This window comes from Ceratotherium simum, chromosome X (assembly GCF_057802395.1).
Source record: "Ceratotherium simum simum isolate JZ-2026a chromosome X, ASM5780239v1, whole genome shotgun sequence".
NCBI lineage: Eukaryota > Metazoa > Chordata > Mammalia > Perissodactyla > Rhinocerotidae > Ceratotherium > Ceratotherium simum.
The window spans coordinates 122,628,462-122,640,949 of NC_141940.1; the positions used below are offsets into that span (position 1 = coordinate 122,628,462).

Sequence of the window (12,488 nt, forward strand, 5' to 3'; positions counted from 1 at the left end):
ACAGCACTTGAGGAAGAGTATGAGGAAAGTTGTGGAGTTTTCTACGTGGCTACAACATGATTTCACGACATGCCAACTGGAACCATTGTCTACGTCTAAAGAGTAGTCACAAGCCAGACATAATGGATCCAACTTTAAAACATTTCTCTGTAAACCACTTAACTATCCATCAATGGATGAATGGATAAACAAAATGTGGTCTATACACACAGTGGAATATTATTCAGCCTTAAAAAGGAAGAAGAATCTGACACATGCTACAACACGGACGAACCATGAAGACATTATACTGAGTGAAATAAACCAGGCACAAAAAGACAAATACTGTATGATTTTTGTATTAGGTACCTAGAGTAGTCAATTTCATAGAGATAGAAAGTGAAATGGTGGGTGCCAGGAGCTGGGGGAGAGGGGAATGGGGAGTTGTTGTTTAGTGGGGATAGAATTCCAGTTTGGAAAGAATAAAGAAGTTCTACACATGGATGGTGGTGATGGTTGCAGAACAATGTGAACATACTTAATGACACTGAACTGTACACTTAAAACTGGTTAACACGGTAAATTGAATGTTATGTACATTTTATCACAATAAAAAAGAATCTTTTGTAACTCTGACTTAAAACAGGTATTTTAAGTAAGGCACGATCTTTCAGTTACCATCTTTTCATGTGGGACTATTTTCATGTTGGGGGTTCCTTTAAAAATTTGCTAGTTGTGCATATGGGTGTCTTGTAAAGGTGGGAAATTTGGAGAATCCCATAATTATTCTAAGTAGTAAAATTCAGAATTACTACTGACCATAAAAAAAGCAAATTATACAAATTATTTTCCTTTTTAATAGACTATAAAGTAAATGAAGTTAAACTGAATTGATGCTTATGAATTACATATATGATTATGTTGCCAAAAATATATTTCTCAATGCAAAGAAAACCATAATTTAGGAACAGAAATCTATGTGTATAGCCTTACTCTTTTCCAAACTTGAGTATTAGAGTCACTGTAGGAGGACCAAAAGTGTATAATTCCTTACCGTGGTGCTTCATAGCCAATACCGGCAGACACTAAACTCCTATGAAAGAAGATGGAGGGCAATATTCTATATGCTCAAAGTTTTTGGCCATATTTCAAACCAGCCAACCTCAATACTACTGACATTTGGGGCCAGATAATTCTTTGGTGTGGGAGGGAGTGGGGGAGGCTGTCCCGTGCATTGTATGATGTTTAGCAGCATCCCTGGCCTGTACCGTCTAGATGCCGAGATCTCTCTCTCTCTCTCTCTCTCTCTCTCTCTCTCTCTCACACACACACACACACACACACACACACACACACTCTCTCTCTCTCTCTCTCTCTCTCTCTCTCTCTCTCTCTCTCTCTCTCCAGTTGTGACAATCCAGTATGTCTCTAGACTTTGCCAAGTGTCCCCTCGGGGAAAAAACAGTCCCGTTGAGAACCACTATCCCAAACCGAGAAAAAGATATTTGGGAACTGCCCGTGTTTATAAAGAAAACCAAAAGGAAACGTTAAGAAAAACAACACACTTTGATTTGGTATAAGAGCCAGAAGTGGTGAAAAATGTCAGAAACGAAGGAATTCTTTCATCATTTTACAACCAGAATCAATAGCCAATTTCAAGAGTTTATTCTTGAATTTAATTAGTCAAGCACATAATTAACGTCCATTTGAGTCAAATTCTATCATGAAGAAATTCACTAGACCTTCCATCCGTTAGAGGGGCAGAGAAGCCCGTCGCTGCCGCCATCCCTCTCCCAGCCGGCTATGTTGGTGAGGAAAGGCACGCCCAGCTTCTCGAGAGAAAGCAGCTTTCCTGACAACCTGGAGGGAGTGTTTGTGTGGCTCCACGTGCGTGTTCTGGGTATTCGATAAAGCAGCTGAAGACAAGTGTTGTTTGAAAAAAAAGAACATTGAATAAACCTGAACCGGAGACTGGACGGGAGGAAAAAAGGGCTGAATTACATTATCAAACAACCCTTCATCAAGGACCTTTCATCAGCTGGAGACCACAAGAAGCAATTGTTCTACCAGATTATCCACGTGGCCTTCACTTCTTTAAATCAACAAGCTCCGGTTCCGAGGGCGCCCGTGAAGCTTTAGCGCTTCCGATGGGACACCGATTAGCGACAGCTCACTCTACCCCACTGCACCCAGGTCTGCTGGGCAACACTCTGGGCGCCACCCTTACCAACTTAGTATGAAAACCTCCTGCAACCAGTTGGGTCGTTAACATGGCGGACTGTCCAGTTGACAGTCAACTGTGTCGTCCTTATTACAACGTCCAGTTCTAATCTATTCTATTGGGCAACCCTTCAGGCTCCAGGGCACCACTTCCCTCAGAGGCATGGCGCCTTTGGATTACAACTACTAAATGATCCATCATTTGTGCTTTTCTGGGATTTTACGAATAAAAAGGAACTGGTGAGAACTGGCCACCTATGCCAGTTACTTAGACCCCAAAAAGAAGAATAATCAGAGACAAATGAGAAAGCAGAAGGCAAGTGCTTAGAACAAGCAACACATACACACACACACACACACAACGCACTGGACAAAGAGAACCGAGCCCCAAAGCCAACACTGCATATTTCACGGTTTTCAATCACTTCCAGGCTGTGAACAAAAAGGGGAGGTGGGAAAAGAACGAGGAGGCAGAGCAGAAACACGCACTGACTCAACAATGCGCTCAGACGATTTCGCACGCTGTACTAAAACACTATGAAGTGGGGATTAACTCCCCGTTGTACAGAAGAGGCGACTGAGCTCAGAGGAGCTAACTTACTTCCTAGAAGTCCTAGAAGGTGCAGGAGATGGAAGCACAAGGCGAAGCAAGAGCTATCGGACCCGAAGTCGGCCCTCGTTCCTCTCCGTCCTCTGTCCTCATGTTGACGGCAACACCGACGTGGGAACAAAGGGCACTCCACCTTGCACTGCTTATGAGCTAAACCCCGGATGGAAACAACTGGGCCCCTTGAAGGCAGTTCCCGGAGACAGCGTGGATGGACAGCTGGCCTCTGCTGAGGGCAGCCAGGTGGTTCCCTGCAGCAATAAAATGGGCGAGTACCCAATAGACCCTTGATTTTGACTTCAACCACACTGAAAGCTGACAGCATCTCAAGGGCCTTCTGAGTTCCCCGTTGTGAAGGGGCCTGGAAGCTGCCTCCTTCACTTGACTCTCCTTCTCTCCATCAGACGCAGTCGTCTTTAAAAGAGGAAGCAGCTCAAGAGGATGACCGGCTTTGCTCCCTACGTGGTGGGTCTGTTTTTATTTGTCCCCACCAGTGAAGTTCATGAAAGGAATTCATCCCCAGCAGCCCGGCTCAGGGCCCAGGCTATGCCGTTCACGCTCCTGTTTGCCCAGGGCGAGCTCGCTGTCCGTATCTGCTCGGCCAGAACTCTCTCTCCTGAACGGGGTGCCGAAGGCAAAGAAGTCCAGCACGATCGCTGCACCTTCTGAACACCACGGCTTCAGCGGGCTTCGGCCAACAAAGGGATGGAGTGAACACACGCGGGAGTCAGCCACCACTGCGGGTTCCCACTGCGGGCTCCCCCTGCGACCCCGGGAGGCTCACAGCCTTGCCGTGCCTGAGATTCCTTGTCTGGACAATGGAGGCCACCAAGGCACTGACCTCACCGGGCTGCATGGGGAATAAGTGGGGACTTAACACAGCGTCTGGTTCGCACCAAAACCTGTGCACGGATGTTCACAGCAGCTCTACTTGTAATAACAGCCCAAAACTGGAAAGATCCCAAACGCCCTTCAACCGAGTCAATGGATAAACTCTGGTACATCCACAGTGGGGACACTACTCAGTATTAAAAAGGCACGAGCTGTTGACACACACAACTTGGATGGATCTCAAGGGCTTTACCCTAAGCGAATAAAGGCAGTCTCAAAAAGCCACATGCTGTGTGATTCCATTTACGTAACATTCTTGAAAGAACAAAATTTTAGAGATGGAGGGCCCAGTGGTCGCCAGGAGGTGGAGAGAGTGACCATAAAAGAGTAGCATGAGGAGCTTTCCTTGTGGTGACAGAACAGTTCTGCAAAAGATGATGGTGGTGGTTGCACGAATCTATACATGTGATAACATTTCATACAACTGCACACGTGCGTGCACACACACACTCATATATACACACAAAAGTGCATGTAAAAACTGTGAAATCCTGATAAGGTCTGCCAATGTCCATTTTCTTGATGCCGCAGTATCTCCTTGTAATATGTTACTACTGGGGGAAGGTGGGGGAGGGGACTCTGGAACTCACTGTACTATTTTTGCAACTTCTTGTTTCTTGTAGTCTAACATTATTTCAAAATAGAGGCTTCAAAAATAACAGTGATTGATGAATGGATAAACAGAATGTGGTCTATTCACACACTGGAATAGTATTTGGCAAAAGAAAGGAATGAAGTGCTGACATGCTACAACCTGGTGAACCCTAAAAACATGATGCTGAGTAAAACAAAGCCAGTCACGAAGAACACGTATTGTATAATTCCATTCATATGAAACTTCCAGAATGGGCAAATCCATAGAAACTGAAAGCAGATTGGTGGTTGTCAGGGGCTGGGGGAGGCAGGAATGGGGAGTGACTATTAATGGGTATGAGATTCTTCAGGGAGTGATGAGATGTTTTAAAACCCACTGTGGTGATGGTTGCACAACATTGTGAATACACTAAACACCACTGAATTGTACACTTCAAATGGGTCAACTGTCAGCTATGTGAATCACATCTCAATAAAGTTGTTACCAAAAAATGGCAGTGTCTGGGACACAGTAAGCATTACACAAGCATTTGGTCATCATTTATTATTCTTTCCTCACCCCTGGGGGTTGATTATGAGTCACCTTTGGTGCGCTTTCAAACTACACGTTGCCCCTCCATTAATGATGGGGATTTATCCCTCAGGTGTGTCCAGGTAGACAGAGATGGCAGCTCTAATGCTAAGAGAATCAGAATCAAAGTCTCCATTGGGCATTGTGTAGGCAGGTCAAGTTCAAAGTCCTTGCCTTTTCCTTATGCCTTTTCTGCTTCCCCATCACCACCCTCCCTCCGTTCCACCAAACTGGTTTATCAACTTTTCCCTTAAAAAAAAAAAAAAAACACAACAAAAAACCTTCTTATTCCTGGCTCCTCACCTTTGGCCATAGAGTCCTCCATCTAGAATACATTTCTACAACATGTATCAAAATCCCACCTACCACCAAACCCAACTCAAGTCTCCCTTCCAAGAGGAAGGTCCAGCCTTCCTCGGCTGCTCCACACATGCTGGTAGACCCCTCCTGAGAATTCCACAGCAGGAAAGGTCTGCACCATCCAAAGGACACCCATCCACACCATGGCTTTGTGCCCGCCCCCACTTCTGGTACATCTGTAATGCCTTACCCTCAAAACCAAGACATACCTCATACATCTCTGTATACTGCACAGTGCTCCAGAAGTAACAAATTCAAAGAATGGTCATGCCAGAAATGGAAGATTTTGCATACAAAGCGGTCTGAAAAGGATGCACTTAACTCAGGTGAGAATCAGGCCTCATTGTAAATGGGTGAAATAGAACAGCCAATATGGCGGCTCCAGACCCCAGAAGGTCCCATTCCAGGTGAGTCCGGACTCTCCCTACCCTGAGAACAGTCTATGTAGGGCTCAGAAGGAAGGAAAATGCCTCCCCGGGGGCCTACATCACAGGCCATGCTGCCTCAGGATGGTGCCAAACTCGGTTTTTATGGAAAATTCTGGCTGGGCGACAAGTCATTACACAGCTGCCTGTCATTTCCCAAACATTCTGAGGAAAGGGAGCCTGTAACAGACCAAAAGGCAGAAACCTTTGTTTGTTTGTTTGTTAGAAATCAGCCTTCTGAGGAAAAATAAGTACCTCAAATGTATATGGGAGATAAGAGCAGACACAATGCTTCTCCAGAAAGCATACAGTTGAACAAGCATCTCCATTTCTCTTTCCTAAAATTTCTGACCTTCAGAAGCTAAATAAAAAAGAAGTTTATTATGAGGTGCTGATGCAAATATACAGCATTTTTTTGCTAGCAAAACCACCTATTACAAGAGATCTTGAGAAATCACTGTTTCCAGTACACAGAGCCAATACAGTAATATTTAAATTGTAAGCACAGAAAACATGGAGAGGTTGACAGGATATTCATCACGTAATAAATTACAATTCCACTTACTCAAAGCCAAACGTAGGCAAGTCCCTTCTTCCTTCCAGGGCTTATTTTTAGGCCTGTTTTCTATCTTCAGTTACCTGTTAACGAAAAATATCCAAAGTAAGGCAAAAAATGTCAGTGAAAAAATCCTGAAGGATATTCTAGACCATTCCATAAGCAGGCAGATATCGGAATTAGGGGTATCACGAAGCTGAAACAATAACCACGTCAGACAGCAGACAACCATCACTGGTGAATTTCAGGCCTACATCCCTATTTAAAGCATGCGATGAGACTGTTTACACAAATCCACTCAAAACTTTCATCATCTCAGAACTGATTATGATCACATCACCAGGGAATTTCAATAACTGAAAAATCCACTCTGCTCTCACAATAGACACATTTTTCTCTGCCATTCTAAAGCCCGCCAGGTGAAAACACGGGTATTTCTAGATTCAATCTAACTGAGCAAATTTTTACTGATAACAAGTACTCGTTCAGTCTTGGGGAAAACAGAAATTTTTGCTGCTCTGGCATTAGGGACGCTTAAGGTCTCTGATCTTGTGGACTAATCCATCCTGGCAGTGAGATGGTGGGAGCTGGTGAGGGAAGAGCAGAGACAAAAACCTAGGAGGCAAATGCACACTAGATCATTTAAGACGAGAGAAATAATGGAAGTCAAAATAGAAAGTGACTAGGGGCAAGGAGTACTTTACATTGGGGGCTGGGGCAGAGCTCTCTAAGGAGGGAGCGTCTGAATGGGGGCAAGAGAGGCAGGCTGCTGACACAGCACACGTGCAAATGTCCTGTGGTGAGAATGACCTCGGCGAGAGGGAGGAAAGCCAATGGGCTGGGCGGCAGAAGTGAGTGGCAGCAGGCCCTGGAAACGAGTTTGATCCTACGCATGCCCCACTCGCTACACACTATTCCTCACCCAGCCCCAGACTTAATGAGAAAAGAAGATCTGATCGTCCTTCTACTTAAAAACCCTTCAGGGGCTCCCATCGCACTTAGAACAAAACCCAGAGAGGCTCCTGCTCAGTAGAGAAACTGGTGGCTCGCGGGTTTCTAGCAGGGAAGACGAGAGATGCAATGGAGAGAAGGGACAGGGTTCTACACACTCTGGTGGTGAGCTCCAGAGGACTCGCGGTGGAGTGGGGTGTGTGATGGGGACGGGGAGAAGAAGAGAACTACGGACGGCGTCTAGGATCAGGCTTGAGCAACAACTTGGAAGGGGGTGCCATTGGCTGGGATGCAGGAAGGCTGAGGAGAGGAGAAATCAAGACTTTTTATGTGTTTGCTCTGAAATGCCCATTCCACCTCCAAGTGGACTGTTAACTAGGTAGTTAAATCCACAAGCCTGAGCAAGCGGGAAGGGTCACGGTTAGAGAGCTAAGTCTGGCAGTCATCCTATAAGTGTGATCTTTAAAGCATGGGCCTGCATGGGAGCGTCTAAAGCAGGGTTCCTCACCCTCAGCACCGCTGACCTTTTAGATCAGATAATTCTCTGCTGTGGGGCTGCTGTGCGCACTGCAGGATGCTAAGCAGCATCCCTGGGCTCTACCCACTAGATGCCAGCAGAAATCCATCCCCCACCCCATTGTGACAACCAAAACTGACCCCAGACATTGCCAAGTGTCCCCTGGAGGGTACAATCGCCCTATTGAGAACCACTGGTCTGAAGACCGTAAGCTGAGAATCAAACCCTAGAGAAAGAGGAGCTGGCCGGTGAGGCAGAGGAGTGTGGGGCAAGGCAGGAGGAAATTCAGAATGGGGTGGTGGCCCCGGCTTCTAGTGACAGGTGCCTCTCAAAAAATCAAGGAGCAATTAGCAAATAACTGTTGCTGACAAACAGATGACAAGGAAGACAGCCGATGACAAGGAATCACGTTGTCTTCTCTGCCCATGCTCGTTGTGTGGAAGAAAATCTAGAGAGGCTTCATGGAGGAGACAGCAAACCTGTTGGCCCATGAAGTCAGGCAAGCAGGAAGAAAAAGTGGCTGTCGCTTCAGTGGTGCTGGAGGCAACCAACAGGGACCAGCAGAGGGCTCCGAGGTTTCTAAAAATGCCAGGTGATGCTCTCCTGGCACTCAGGAAAGAGGATGCTGACAAGGAGAATACCGGAAGGCTGGTCGGTGGGCAGAATGGGGCTGCTCTGTCCAGCAACGGAAGAAGGGGCCACCTGGGCAAGATGGCCCTGCAGACGGCACACTCCCAGCAGGGGCGACTCCAAAACTGGATGACCCGCAGAGTTCCAGCCAAGCAGGAACCAGGGGCCCCCCTGGTGGGCCAGCAGGTAATGCTCTATCTGCTGAACCATGTCGGGGTGGGGGACCCATCTCAGGGGAGGGGACGGGGCAGGCAGGATGCAGGGAATGACCAAGAAGGAGCTCCACACCTGACTGGTATGGACCCATGTCACTCTTTTGGCCACCAGAGGAAGAACAGCCATGGTGGTGGTGCATGCTGGCTCAAAGAGCGCCCCCATGACAAGATCTGGGAGACGAGGAGACCAGAGCCTTTCCTTTGTGACTTGCTCCTGCATCATCCTAGACCCCCCATCCCCCACAGGGGTACAGTCTGGACCACCAGGGACTGGGGTAATGGAACACCTCATGAAAAGATATTAGATAGTACACTGCCCGCCTCTTTTTCATTTTCTCTAAGATTACAAGGGGTCATACCCCCAGCAGACAATGCTCAGAACCCTTAACGATGAAAATGTTCTCAAAACTTGCCAGACACCTGATCCATTTCACTGCCCCATTCTGTCTTCATTAAACAGCATTACTGAGCACACACATTGTATTAAAAAACGAAAAACTTAAAAAAAAAAAAAAAAGCAGAGTTACAGGCCCCACTTTGCTCCTAATTAATTATAAGAAACTCTCTCTGGACCAGAGACTCCTCAGCTGTGAAATGAGGGTATTAAATTATTTATGAGGTTTCATCCACATCAAAAAATCTGAGGAACCATTTTCCTGTTGACTTCCTTTGTAGATTCGAAGGGAAAACACTCCCAACCAACTGAACCGAGAACTTGCGACAGGACTATTGGAGGAGGGGGAGAGAGGAGGAATGTGTATAGCTATCCGTCCTGCAGCCAACTGAGCACAGAAATCCATCCAAAGGGTGCAATACTCTTCCAAAGTTGCCATAATGATTAACATTTGCACTCCGGAGAAACGTTAACTTGTACCATCATGAAAGCAACGTGAAAAATCCAAAATATGTTTTCAGAAGCCATGGAGCACAACAGAGAAGCCACGGTTTCCTCCTGAGTCCTTTTCTTTTTATAGTGAGCCCTGAATTAACTGGGCCCAGAGCCAGGGGCCAAGACAGGTCCTGGCAGGGGGAGCCAGAGAATTCTGAACCACTTCATCTGCTACGGGGTTCAAGTTCTGTGTGATGAAGCTGTTGTTGCCTGCACTACCAATACTGCACAGCATGTTTATATATTGAGATGATTCACTCAATAACAGATTTTAAATCCTTTAAAGCAGGGGTTCTCAAGTGGGGCTGATTTTGCCCCCAAGAGGACACTGGGGGCACCAGAGACATTTTTAGTTGTCAGGACTGGAGGAAGAATGCTACTGGCATCTAGTGAGGCCAGGACGCTGCTGAACATCCTACAGCACGCAGAACAGCCCCCCTTAACAAAGCATTATCTGGTCCAAATATCAATACTGCCAAGGTGGACCATACTAAAATTTCTATAATTTTACAGGAAGTATATCCTATATACTTTCATTTTCCAAATCATTTTTATTCTCTTCAAAGTTTGAAAAAGTAAAATATAGGTGAGGCAAAACACGCCTCTTTTTAATAACAAGCTTTTTGGCACCACCTATCCCCAATTCTACTTCCAAAAGCAACCACTTTCAAATCTTAGAATTGTTTTTATTATTGGCAGTGTTCCCTGCTATTGACTTCCATGTTTCCAAATAACCTGCTTATAATATTCCCTCTCCACTTTAGATATTACTTACTTGATTTTCTCACATATAGATGAGGGTTTTGGGTTTTTTAAATTCCCATCGCCAACCCTGTGCTTACTCTCCCACATTTTCCCAAGAGTATAACAGTTTTTGGTTAAATCTATAGTCTACACATATTATTTTGACAATGGAATGGGTACTGCTGAGAAGCAGTATAGCATGATTATGATTCCCTCCATACACAACTTTTCTGTTCTCCTGGAGTTACTAGTTGCCTCTGTTTTTATTTCCTTAGTTTTCTTTGGTAATTCTTCCAACGTTCTCTACAGTCTTTCAATTCAATTTTTCACATCATCAAAACTCTCAGATAAGCTGTCAGTTCCGTGTCTTTCCACCTCCACCCCACCCCCCCAGTACATACACACCAGACCTTCCTTCTGAAATTTCTTCTTTCTGCTCCACTCTGTACTTGTCAGCATTAGGCCTGCTGTAGAGCCCCGAAACCACACCAACATCCCAAGAATTCCTTCCATCTCTCTCTGATTCTGGGATCCCAAATCTCCCTCTTTCTTGGTCTACTCTCTTATTTTGGCAGGAGACATTCACCAGTAGCTTCCTGAGACGTGTAATGTGAAAGCTAAATTTTACTGATATCCTGAATACCTACAAATAACTTATTCTATCCTTAATTAACAATTAGTGGAGGAAGGACTACAAAATTCTGAGTGAAAATTTATTTACTTATATTGGTGAGGAAGATTGGCCCTGAGCCAACACCTGTTGCCAATCCTCTTCTTTTTGCTTGAAGAAGATTGGCCCTGAGCTAACATCTGTGCCAATCTTCCTCTATTTTGTATGAGGGTTGCCACCACAGCATGGCTTGCCAAGTGGCGTAGGTCCCCACCCGGGATCCAAACCCATGAACCCTGGGCTGCCAAAGCAGAGTGTACCCAACTTAACCACTATGCCATTGGGCCGGGCCCTGAAAATTTATTTTCATACAATTCTATGGTCAGTCTGTTTTCCAACTTCCAGTGGTGGTGTTAAGAAATCTGATGTCATTCTGATTCCAGATCCTTCATAGAACTTTTCTTTAAATCCAGGAAAGTGCTTAGATACTACCTTTATCCCTAATGTTCTAAAATGACATGATGATGAGCCTTCATGTAGTAATGTTTTACTCCAAGACCATCACATTTGGGCATGGAACACATTTCTTTCCACAAGCCTTGGGAGGAAACCTCACTTCTGTAGAATGGGTGCTCTAGGAGACAGAAACTAGAAAGGCATACCGGGCATCTCTGTGCATTCATTCATTCATTTACTCACTCAACAAATGTCACAAACCTAACAAATTGTTATCCAGACATTCCATTAACAATGACTGAGACAGAAAACAGAACAAAACCCAACTGTCAAAGTCCTCTGCCCCGCCTGCCCCCACAAAGCCAAGGAGCCTACTGTTTCATCTGAATCACTGGGAACCAACTTCATTAAAGCTTAGTGCCCAGGGGCCGGCCCTGTGGCTTAGGGGTTAAGTGCTGGCGCTCTGCTGCTGGCGGCCCGGGTTCGGATCCCAGACGTGCACCAACACACCGCTTCTCCGGCCATGCTAAGGCCGTGTCCCACATACAGCAACTAGAAGGATGTGCAGCTATGACATACAACTATTCACTGGGGCTTTGGGGGGAAAATAAATAAATAAAATCTCAAAAAAAAAAAAAAAAAAAAAAAGCTTAGTGCCCAGAATACAGCAGGCATGTAAAAGGTGCACGTTTAAACAAATAAGGAGCAGGATGAAGACCAAAAAAAGGCACTATTTTTTATCAACTCTGAAGAAAAATAAACATACTAGTGCTGTAGCTAAGGGAAATAAATATTCAGGGACAATCATTCACTTTCTATTTAAGGATCAATGGGAACAAATTTTCTTCATCTGTTCTTCAGGTAACACATTTAATATCCATTCATTCCACAAAATATGACATTTTATTGTGCTTGTAGGTTTTACAACTTAAGGGTAAAAGTATGAGCTATGCAAATAAGGAGAAAAAGAGACAGTAAACAAGACATTTATATAAACCTGATTTCTTCCTTCATGTATTATGACGCCAATAACAACTATTTCATGTTTGTAGAACTGGCAAATCAATACTTCTAAACTCGTATTGATGTATATGAATGCCCAGACACATATATCATCTACCCATCACCCCACGCCGGTAGAGTCAACCCTATGCCATACGTCACAAACGAGAACCACTTTCCCAACTCATACCATGAAATACCAAATAAATTCCACATAGAAAAACCAAAATATGATTTGTCACATGAAAATCTGGTATGAGATAAGGCAATA

At 45.0% G+C, this 12,488-nt stretch overlaps 1 protein-coding gene across 11 annotated transcripts in view; it reads right to left on the reverse strand.

The window, feature by feature from the left end:
- The window catches only part of TBL1X (transducin beta like 1 X-linked), a 223,321-nt gene that overhangs the window by 133,560 nt on the left and 77,273 nt on the right, over window positions 1–12,488 (reverse strand). For 10 of the 11 annotated variants that reach the window (XM_087426577.1, XM_087426579.1, XM_087426585.1 and 7 more), the window contains one exon: window positions 6,213–6,286. The exons of the other annotated variant lie outside the window; for it this stretch is intronic. The gene's annotated coding sequence lies outside the window, so the exon portion shown is untranslated. The remainder of the gene's footprint in view (window positions 1–6,212; window positions 6,287–12,488) is intronic. 11 annotated transcript variants of the gene reach the window in all.